At 32.2% G+C, this 12,335-nt stretch overlaps 1 protein-coding gene across 1 annotated transcript in view; it reads left to right on the top strand.

Annotated features, from left to right (window-relative positions):
- Positions 1-1,814, top strand: part of LOC129227616 (uncharacterized) — a 116,010-nt gene extending 114,196 nt beyond the window's left edge. The window contains exon 26 of the mRNA XM_054862207.1: positions 1,427-1,814. The gene's annotated coding sequence lies outside the window, so the exon portion shown is untranslated. The remainder of the gene's footprint in view (positions 1-1,426) is intronic.
- The last annotated feature ends 10,521 nt before the right edge of the window (positions 1,815-12,335 follow it).

Genomic DNA, 12,335 nt, shown 5'->3' with positions numbered 1-12,335 from the left:
TAAATTATAAATTGGATTTCATACATGAAAATTAGCTTTTATTTTAATATGTTTTAGGATACTTTTATGATAAAATAAGATCGTTTCCGTATATCGAGATTTCTATATATCGAATTTTTTCCCAGCAATTTGCTACTTCGATATATGGAGGTCCGACTGTAGTAGAACTGCCAGCAGGGAATTTTGACACTTGATAACATTGATAAAATTGCTCCAGTCCAGAATTTGACTGAATGGCATCATTTCAAATTTCTTGTCCAAAGAAGGAACAAGCACTATTTCAATAAAAGAGTCACATTCAAGAGCTGACATAATTGAGGGCCATACATTGACAATAAGTGGCTTTTTTAATCCACAATTGATTTCTCTCAAATCTTATATTTTGAGTGACTAATTTGAACGTTTTGAAAATAAGAAAAAAGGCAAGTTTCGTGAAACCCTTGAGGGATCTCCGTGTAACCTTGGTGTTCCGCGGAACACAATTTAAGAAACACTGGTCTATAGGGAGATGTTTTAGAAACATAGGCTCCCAGAATACCGATCCAGGCAATATTTGGCCAGTTTAGGGGGTGGGAGTGTTATAACTCTCATGTGTCAAGATTTCTTTTAAAAAATGCAATTCAACAATTGAGACATTTTTTTTTTTTTTTGAGCAATCACGCTTAATTTTGCTTACTGAGCAATTTTGCTTATTGTTCTCACTTGACTGTTTTGATGTGCTATCATTTTATTTTCCGCAAGTACCCTCTGCAGCACCACCGTCGACCGGCTCCTCACGATGCTGCTCCTCTAGCGAAAACCGACTCCAGGTGGCGTCCATATCCTGCACCCACACGCATACATAGACAACTACACACACACAAACACACACACACATACATACACCTACGCACATACACAAACACACACTCAAACACATACACACACACATACGTATATACCTACACACACATACACAAACACACACTCAAACACATACACACACACGCATACATACAGACACCTACACATACGCCTACACACGCATACATACAGACACCTACACATACGCCTACACACACATACACATTCCCCTCCCCCACACACAAACACTCATACACACAACTACCCACACACTCATACCTGCACGCAGACACAAACACACATGCCTACACATACACATACTCACGTCTACATACACACACATGCCTACACATACACACGCCTACATACACACACACACACACACACACACACACACACACTCATACACACAACTACCCACACACTCATACCTGCACGCAGACACAAACACACATGCCTACACGCACACATACTCACGCCTACATACACACACACACACACACACACACACACTCGTGATTGCGAAAAACATAATTTGAATTCAAAATGTCATAATTCAAATTATTATTATTTTTTTTTACAGATGTGCTTGGATCTGCCACTTCCAAAGGTTCCCTGCACTTTCCCGCCGTAAGCGTGCCTATTTCGTCTGAAAGTGTACATATAGGACAGATGGCTCGAATTATTTGTGCTATTCTCGTGGCCGAGTCTGTATCTAGGCAACTCTCAGTTCCTGTACAAAAACATTTCGTAGTGTTGTAATCAGTTCGTCGTGTCCTCATAGCGGCTTCAACCCCTTTTAGTCGATGTCGTCACTGAACGCGTGAATGAAAGCGATATGACATTTGTGTTTGCTGCTGCCATCTATGTACAGGACGTGGAAACGGAAACAGATTATGGTTCGATTATTCTATCGTTTTGTGATAATTTCGACAATTTTATTCTTGAGCATTGTAAATGTACATTCCCCAGATGATACTTTCCGGTGAATATTAATACTTAATTTGTGTATTACTTCATTTACATATCAGTACAGTTGAAAAGTAAAGAGTAATTTTGTAAAAAATAACTAGAAAAATTTGCCTTTATTGAAGAAATTACATATCCATTTAAAAATAGCTATGATTTAGAAATTATTTTTTTCAATTTCAGTTCAAATTATGAAACATTTGTTTAATGTTTCACCATTATATTTCCAAGCTCTGTTAAAGTAGTTGGAAATTTATTTTATTTGTACATATACATTCAAATCTATTATCGAAGAGAAAGAAAAATTAAATTAAACGTAGATAATAATATTTTTTTGCTCAGAGTTAAGTTCATACAACATCTTTTCGCACGCACATTTATGCAAAAGTGAGAAACACTGTAAATAAAATATTGAGCACAATGATTAAACTTGTCTTTAAAAGTATTGAATCAAAAAATCTTTCTTTGTACAGTATAAATTTTATACTTTATTGTCGTAAAAGGTACGGAAACTAATTAAAGAAGAAATTCAGAAAGAGTTTTCAGCATAATACATTTAATGGATTTGAATTACTTCAGAAAAAAAATGTTTTAGCTTTCATTTACCTAAAGTACAAATTTTAAAATTGTTAAAAGTATTATGATCAATATTAATGTAAGTTCAATAGGATTTGTAAAATTCGGTTGAGTGATACTTTTTTTAATGTAGACAACTATTTCGAAGGCTTCAAGCAAAAAAACTTGATTAAATATTATATTTACAGTGACAAATACGATTTTCCATTTTTGTCAACGTGTTTTCTTGTGAATAATAAAAAAAAGAATACTGCGGGAACAGTAAAATTGTGTGTTATAAACCATATTTTATGTAGAAATATCTCGTGCGGAACGTAAGCCAGTATTCTTGCATAAAAAAGCTCAATTTTGCAATGGATTGCATGCAATAATTATTGAATTATTGAATAGATAAATAACAAAATGGTTATAAAATTAAACTAAAAATTTGCTTTTTGAATCTTAAAACAAAGAACTGCAAAATAAGGGCTAAACCTGTGCTGTAGTTACATCCATTTCACGCTCTCTTGCACTAAAGAGTTATTTAAGAAAATGCTGCTGTAAATTCACTCGTTATCGCAATAATATTACACAAAAAGAGCGTTTTTGTTTTTGGAAATAAAAATAAAAACAGGAGAGCCCATGAGTTCAATAAAATGGACAGTTTTGTAAAACTGTCCATTAAATATTTGAAATGATGAGAAAAATGATGAAGCTATATGTTTATGCAGACGCATTGAAACCAGGGTTGGCCGGATTGGACCCAATTGGGTTAGACCCAATGGGTTTTTTTTGAAAAAACCCATTTAAAAAAACTCATTATTTAGCCCACTTTTGGGTTTTTTTAATTTTCCGAGAAGTTTTTTAAAAAATTAATTAATTTAAATACTTTCACAATTTAAACTTCTTTTTTATTTGTTCTTCACCACAGCCAATGGACATAAAAAATTAATTTTGAACTTTAATAGTATTTGTTAACTCTTAACAGCACTAAAAAAATACTTCAAAGATTTTAAATAATTATATTTAACTTTTTTCTTTAACAGGTCAATAAATAACCCAAATTATCTTGACTAAATCCTGTCACGTCTCATTTTCTTAATATTTGTAGATTGTACAGATGAAACTACTCTAGCTAAAAGGCTTTCATGTGAATTATTTTCTGCAAACCAACAAGTCACAAATCTCGAATAAACAAAGTATATTTTTTAGAAATTGACAGGTTTCACAAACGGTCATACAGAAAATGGAATAGGATGTACAGTATTTTCATTATCTTACGAAAAAGTTTAATATTTCTTACTCTGTACACATAAATAGAAAAGCAGGCAACATAAAATTCAAAGAAATGTCTTGATTAAGCTTGAATTCAGTAAAAAGGGATTTAAACTACTTGAGGTTCTACAGTAGTTTTGAATTACAAAATGAAATACAAAAAAGTAAAATCCAAAAAAATAAAAGTAGTAATTACAAACGAACAATAGATTTTATCACTCGAGAAGTAACTTTGCCTTAACTGTTGGTAATCATGGAAACTAAAAAATATGAAACTTCACCATTCCCCCTTGGGTTTCGTCGTCTTTTTCTCTTTTCTTCAGAAAACGCTTAATTTTCCAGCTTTTTTTACCAAGACAATTTTTTTGCTTTGTCCATATACTTACTCTACAACATGCTACAAGTACCCCACATTTTCCCTAAAAAAAGACAAAAAAACCCAACTTTAGTTGGGTTTTATTTAAAAAAAACCCCAAAAAACCCCGGGTCCATGGGCTTTTTTAAAAAAACCCGGGTTTTTGCCAACCCTAATTGAAACATGTGATACCTCGATCATGGTTGCTATGAGTGAGGTATTCTATGAGTAGTGAAAAAAATAATTAATTATGGTAACTGCTTTTGGATACTTGACAGCTAAGGTTATGACCAAACTTAATTTATTTGGAGCATTCAATGAAATCTACTAACATTATTTCATTAAGGCATTACATGCAATGTATATGTGATTTTCAGTGGCGCACAAAGGAATTTTCCAAGGGGAGGGTCCAAGGTCGAAACCCTCATTCTCATATCTTACCCCAATTCGCCATCAATTTCAAATATATTGACTTAATTTTATCGATTCCTGAGAACGAAAAACAGTAAAAATAAACTATTGAGTAAAAAATTAGCATTATTTAATGAAATATACTTGAGTAAAAAAACCAGAAAGCAAATAATTTACGATTTTATTTTTCTCATTATTTAAAAACGGATGCAAGTTCAGAAAATCTCATTTTAATCTGTAATTACAAAACTTAGCACATGAATATTACAGGGTATTTATAATCCTGCTTGTTATAGGAAAAGTACACAACACTTTCAAAAATCTTTTAACATGAGGATTTTCTTTTTTCACTTATTAGAACTGAATTAATTGTCACCTTTGTTTGAAATTCATTTTACGTATTAAATATATAGAATCGTAATCAATCGGGAAAAAAAGCAAGACCTATGGGAGAAGTCCGGACCCCCTGGACCCCTCCCTTGTGTGCGCCACTAGTGATTTTCTTTTCATGTTTTGTGTTGTTTGTAAAAATGGTTCAAGCATAACTGTGTGTTAATTCTTATTTCTATTCAGTTAATTATAAGTTATATTTTATCAGTCAATGAATACTATTAATATAAATCTTACGTAATTTTGAATAAAAAGGAAAACAATGTTCAAGTATCAGTATCAGCCCAATGTCAAAATTATAAAAAAAAAGTGTTTGATAAAGCATGCTAGCGTGAATTGACACCTATTGCGAGGCAAAATGTTTCTGCCGGAATATACTACTCTTGCTCTAAATATAAGTTATTACCTGTTTCAAGTGACGCCAAACAGCAACGAATGGGTCACTAACTGAAAAAAAAAAAAAAAAAATCGAATGAAGTCAACACGAGGCCGTTTTAATTAAATTATGATCAGCGAACGACATGCGTTGAGACCGGTACGGAGGAATTTTTGTCTCTGCTGTAGAATTCGCCATAATATTAGTCTCAACACAAGCATTTGCGATTAAAAAAGAAATACATTTTAATATCAGAAATTATTAAAAATGTATTTTAGCCATTTATTACAACGCTCAGTGCGATTCGGTTAATTGGCAGGGATTTTATCATACTCGGTGGAAGGGGGAGGAATGCGATGTGTTGTATCGTTTTGTACGCTGAGATGAATTTTTCCTTCATTTTGCTCAATTTTGTGTAGTACATAGATAAATAAATGTTTTATCTGATTTTAGCTCCACGCTAAAAATTATTAAGGTTTTTCTAAAACTGTAAAAAGCTGCAGTGTGAAGTAATAATATGTATTGTATTTGCCGCTGAGCTTTTTCCATTCTATGTTTGAAAATTTATTCTTTTGAGCATACATATTAATCCATCAACGTTCTACCATATTTGAAGCAAAATAACAGTAAAGCTAAATTCGTGTAAAGTCCGCTTGATGATATATTTGTTCAAGAAAGCAATTCTGCTGTCCACATTTTCGTTCGAAGAACTTATTTTTGACATCTGTTTGGTTGGAGCTCCACAAACGGGAGAAAAAAAATCGTAAAACCGACAAACTGTTGATGACTAATATGCTTTTAAGCGAAAATAACACTTAACTGTAATTTTCTCTTTCGTAAAGCAGAATTGAAGATAATACCTTTTAGTCAGAAGAATTGTAAAGATGTAACTAGCAAAGCGTTTTATGTAGGTTAACGCTTCTTTTAAGGGTGACCGATAAGATATTTTGCTGCCTTTTCGAATAAAGAGCCGCGTTTGACAGAAAGGCAATCTCTATGTGACGGATTTTCTATTTTTAGAAATTCTGTCTAAACGCAAAACACCGTCAATAGTCCACTCACAGACAGTGATGCAGACGGTGGCAGTTCAGTGAAAAATCTTTTTTTTAAGGGCCTGGCAGTCACCATACATTTTATCAATAGAGGCGGAATCTTTACGATAAACTAAACAGGTAAAATATAGTGTAAATTTAAGATGAGTCGCTATTCTTAATAATAATTATTTACTTATTTTACATCTATTTAAATTATGATTTTTAAAATGTGACAGACTTTACGAACAGTAACATATTGTTTTAACAATACATACGTAGCAGTCGGGAATTTAATTTTGAGAAGTTGTTTTTGCACTGTTAAAAATTTTCCGGAAAATTTACAGTAATTGTTACTGGCATCCATGTTGCCAGTAACTATTACCGTAAAACTCAAATGTTACTGCAAAATTTTACGGTTTCATCGGTAGACCAGAGCAACCAATTGGAGCTTGGATCGCTTATTTTTCCGGCATAAATTACCGTAAAAATCAGCCATGCGTTAAGTCCGCCATTTTACAGAAACAATTACCAGAAAATCTTCCTGAATTTTTAACAGTGTGTTCTTTTGTAGGAATGTTAAATGCGTGTGATTAAAACAAGAAATGATTAATATTGGTATCCTATTTCGTATCCATGCTCCATGACTCGTTTGCTTTTAGTACTTGATTCAACTTAAAGCAATCTTTTTTGTAATTAAGTTATTAAACACTACACGAGCTTGAGATAGTTCGGCAGCTGTTTTGATTGCAATGTGAGCTAAACTTAAAGTTGCTTAATTTTTATTGTCTTAGCCTACGATTTCGATGTAATTTAGACAATAATTTTGATTTTTATGCCAAAGTAAAATACTTTTACATCATTTTATAGAAAATGTAAGCAAACTATTGGTGTGTTTAGTATGAGTGTGCAGTATATCATGTTTGGTACCTGCACTGTCAGTTATATCTCATAGTTTAAAGTAATGACATTGTGTTAATTCTGTTATGTTTTGTACACCTAAAGGCAGCAGCAGGAAGGTATTTTATGAATATATTTTTCCACTTATGTTTTCCTCCCTGCTTCTTTGTACATATGAATATGCGACATCGTTTTTGAATTGTTCAGGGGGACATTAGCGATCGAAACTAGATGTTTGCGCGTGTTTTTTCAGAGGTGCTCAGCTGCCTGATTGCAGACGTCGATTAGGCCCCGTCGCGGACCAATTAGAAGTCTAAACATATCACTTATCGTACGTTTCTGTTTTGTACTGTGCTAGAGTAGATTGTTGCGAACATTGCTTCGAGGTCAAATGGGGTCGTGAGGATCCTCCTGGTCCTCTTTGAGTAACTAATTAGTTATGCAAGGAGGATCACCAGGTTTTTGTGAATCTGCGTAGATCTGGTCAAAGTCTTTGTTTATCTGGAGAGTCTGATGGCCCTCCTTGGAAAGCTTGGTGTCCTCTTGAAATAGCCATGCTTTTTTGATAACAGAGACCATGATGGTCCACCAATCAGACAAAGTGGTTTCGCTCTGTCTGAGGCTCTTTTTGAGTGGAAACTGTATCTAAATTATTATACAACTTGAGGTATATGGTCCTTCTCACTTGGATAGTATACAAACATATTTAGTAGCTCTTGTTCCATATCGCAGAAGATCTCGAGTTAAACTAGGTTCTTAGATGATGCACCTCTAATTTGGAGCTTTTTGTCCACAGAAGGGTTCGTCTTTCAATGTGCCTGGACGAAAAAGATATATCATCAGTTCTTCCTTCATTTTGTGCGAATGAGGTCGACAGCGAAACCCTAGAAGGCCAAACTGCAATCAATTTCGTTCGCAAAAGGATGATTACGTTGTGCAAGAATGACCACCTCTGAATGTTTGTTTGGTATTATTGATTGGGTATAAGACTCAAACATTCATGTCTTGGAAGAAACTGTTGCAACTGCAAGCTTATGTGAATCCAAAGTGTAAATGGATCAAAGTCTGTAATTTAATTAGCATAATCATTAATTTTTTATTATGTTTCATAATTACCAAAGAGTTGATATGTTTAGACAAACCCATCAAATGTAAAAATGCACGAATGAACGTGAGTTAGATATGTGTATAGCTAAGAGGTGAATGTATGGTATGTACTTATAATTGTTTAAAAAAAAAGCTGCTAAAATCCTTAAAATTTATTAAAACTGTTTTCTGTAGATACATGATTGAATCTAAACGCTGACCTTATTTTTTAAAAAATTAGTATGTATGAAGTCAGCAAAAAATGATTATTTACTTTAATATTTGTAGAAAAGTGTAAAAACACATATATATATCAAATATTAATAATATTGATTATACGTTAGTGGAAAATGTGTCATTTTTTCTGAGGTTGTAATCATACGTCAGTTGAGCTTTTATATTCTTGTGAGAAGTAAAAAAAAAAAAAAAATAGAAGGAATGTTTTAAATACCTCGACACTTTTCATCTACTATCTATAAATCTTGTAAGTACAATTGTGTACATTTCAAAATGTTTATGTTGAAACTGGCAAAGCAAAAGTATGACCGAGTCGTGGTACAGACTGTTTCATTACGTTCGTCAAATGGAAAATGTTTGTAAATAGAATTATTTCAAAGATATTTATATGAAATTCTATATTTCAAGTTGTTCACACAAAGGACTGATGTTCGCGATGAGATCGCGGTGGGAGATTTAGAAGAAAGAATTGAAAAAGACGTTTTTTAAACGGAAATCTTTTTTTAATTTATAAATTTATACATTGGTTTAATTCGCTGTTTTCATATCTATTGATAGAGAGTTTTTACATGAATTTTTAACTTTGAAAACTTTTTGCTCAGACTAATTTTCTTGGATTTTATACATGTTAGTTTAAATTAAAAAAAAAAACTACTAGATTTTAATAATTATAGAAAAACGCACCATAGGTTAACAGAGCTGCTCACCTGTTCTAAACAAGAAATCTTTAGACTTATTTCAGTTACACTGAAACCTCGATTATCCGAACACTTAATAAAAAACCACCAGTAAATTTTAAAAAAAAAGTAAAAAGGCACAAATTTGCAGGAAGTTGCATAGACACGTTTTTAGGTTACAAGATAACCCTTTTTTAATGCGAAAGATGTGAACTGATGGAATACATGACATCCGACAAAACGCCTTTATTGGCTGTCTCTGCGTTCATAAGTTTATTGTGGGTTGCTTGCATTTAAAAGCGCATTTCTTATGCATTTTAAAAGAAGTTCCTTATACAGTCGAGTCCGTTTAATAGAATATCGGTTAAAAGATCATGCAATTTCCTGCAAATTTATGCCCCCCCCCCTCTTTTACGTGTTTTTTTTATTTTTCTTTCATTTTCAAACATAAATGCATGTATTAAATTCTGTATGTCAGAGCCAGAATGACGTGAGTCCAAAAATTGCGATCATCCGTTTATTAGTGTGTTGTATGAAGAAGCCTATTCCCCGCATCGAGCAATGTAAACGTAGTTCTTAAAAGAAATCCTTTTCAATTTTTTACCAGGATTAAAACAGCACGCGTCCCTTCATTTGCATGTGCCAGAAAAAAGTTTTTCTTCTCTCCTGAAAAAATTATCCTAACGTGGCTTACGTTCACCTGGCTCTAAGGTACAGAATTTTCAACTGTAAATTCTTGTAACACCAAATGATTCTAGATTTTGAAATTATGTTAAATTAGAAAGCAGTGTAACTTGAAAGTAAAGTATCAATCTCCTAAGAAGTTTTTCAAACTTATTTAGGTTTAAAATAAAATAAAAGAAAATAAAGTTAGCGTTCTTAATATCACAATAAATAATACAGTTTGAACTATAATATTCGTATTAACGTTACGATGCATTATCTAACTTCTAGCACATTTATTGATAAAATATGTTTTTATTGCGAAATGTATCTGTCTGAATTCATACAGGGTTTAAGTTTCAGCGGTCCTTATACAGCCACTTCTAATAAGTTCTTTTTATCCGGAACATTCGATTTTCCGAAAGAGTTTCACTTCGTCCCGATGTCTCTGATTAATCGAGGTTTTACTGTACTTTCCTGTCAGGAAAAAATCCTTCAATGCGTTAAATTTATTAGTTGTTTCAGAAAAACTATTGCAACACTATAGGAAAACTATCATAGATTTCTGTAGCACAAAGGAAGGTTTCGTGCACTTCACTTGGAAGAGACCCGCGTCAGTGAAATGAAATTTTTTAACAAATGTGGAAAAAATAAGAAATCGCGCAGTGACCGACCGACGAAAATTTTTAACAGATGTAAAGAAGGAAACTGCAATATCAACCTGGATGCTTATAACAGATTTAATAACAACAATACAGCTTGTGATAATGCATCTGTACTTTGGAACAACAACAACTAACGCCTGTGCCGTCAATTTTGCCAAACGTGGCCATTGAGCTCTCAATTGTTTCTGGTTCTTTCTAACTTTCCCACCCTGTTCGGCATAATGTTGAACACTCAAAGAGATGAGTGTGTCACGTTACATTGGAAATATATTTAAACTGCTCTAAGTATGCTGACTTACAAGTGGTTGCTTATTTTAGCTAATAATAAAAAATATTATTTTTGAAGAACAAAGATTACATGACTTAGGAAAAGTTTGCAACTATACTAGGGCGCTGCATCACCTTTGTTGTTGTTGTTTTACCGAAAAATCTTCCACCCGGTGGACAGATTTCTGAAGGAAATCAAAGTTGGTAAAATCCAACATTGTTTGTTGTTGTTGTAACCAGGCACAGAAATGGTGTAAGAAAATTAAACACAAAATTAATTTACAAAAAGCAAAACCGAGTTTGAAATTTTAGCAATAAATTGCTCGCGGAAGTACAAGCTGAAAAAAAATAACAAAACAGAAAAAGTTAATTTTCTGTAATATTATGCTGCCTTGGGTTTCATTGATTTTCCTCAAGCGTTTGATGCTTTAGTTTTGTTATTTTTTATGATTTAAAACTTGAATTACTTAACAAAACTCGTGAACTATCACACTGAAAGCGAAGTGGGAGAAATATTACAAATTGTGTTCTTATTGCTTTTCGAAACGTTATATTACATTTTAAATTAAAACAATGCGAAGGAATGCATTAACTTACTAGCAATTTAATCTTTAAGATAATATTTCATTGGAAAAATCAGTAAAATGTATCAGATAACAAGTTTTTACTCATTTGAAAGGAACGTGACACCCACTTCTTATTTCGAATTTAAAAATAAAAATTGATTAAGTTTCAGATAAAGTTTCGTTAAACAAAAAGTTGGATATTTGATTAAATAGCAAATTCCAATTGTATTTTGAAAAATGCAATAAAGTTTTAGTTGTAATACCCCTTAACTATTATAATTAAAATTAATTTTTGAAATTTAGCTTCTGAATTACTTTTATACTTATGATGCAATATGAACTATATTAAGGGTGTAAAAAACATACGATAGAATACAGGACAAAATACCACGAAAAAGTGTTAGTGGTTGCATACTAAGACTTATAATCACGCATGAAAAAAAATGTTTTTGTAATTAAATCGAAACATATATAAATAACAGTATTACTGATTCGTTAAAATGTATAAATAAAAGTAAAAATAGTTGAATTCAAAATAAGTCTTGTTTCTTCAGTTGAACTAGACAAAATATTCGAAATAATGAGGGAATGGCGCTGTAAAACGAAACTTATTGCATGCATTTTATTATCTCATATGATATTGAATTAAATTGCAAACGAAGTTTAAAAAAATCAGCAAATGCTCAGTGCAAAAATAAATAAATAAATAAATAAATAAATAAATAAAAAAATTAATTAATTAATTAAAATAAATAAATAAATTATTAAATTAAAAAAAATATTTTTTTACTGTTGAAATGCATTTTCGTGTGTATTTACACTGCTATACAATGAAAATCGGTTTTTCCTTCTTGTAATTAAATTTATCTGCGTAATGTTCTCATGCAATATATTGTAAAGTTTGAAAGAAACAAAATTAAGATTTTAAGAGTAGTTCCACCAATGCGAAGCAGCACTAGTTGAAGTATTTCCTGCGCTGATTTTTTATCTGGGTTTGGCTGTACTTGAAGATTTTTCTGATAGTTTCACGATCAACCAAAATATGCGTATATTTCTTGGTGTATTTCTT

This window comes from Uloborus diversus, chromosome 1, assembly GCF_026930045.1.
Source record: "Uloborus diversus isolate 005 chromosome 1, Udiv.v.3.1, whole genome shotgun sequence".
In the NCBI taxonomy this organism is placed as follows: Eukaryota; Metazoa; Arthropoda; class Arachnida; order Araneae; family Uloboridae; genus Uloborus; species Uloborus diversus.
The sequence above is the reverse complement of the archived record's forward strand: the minus strand, read 5'-3'. Positions and strand labels throughout refer to the sequence as shown.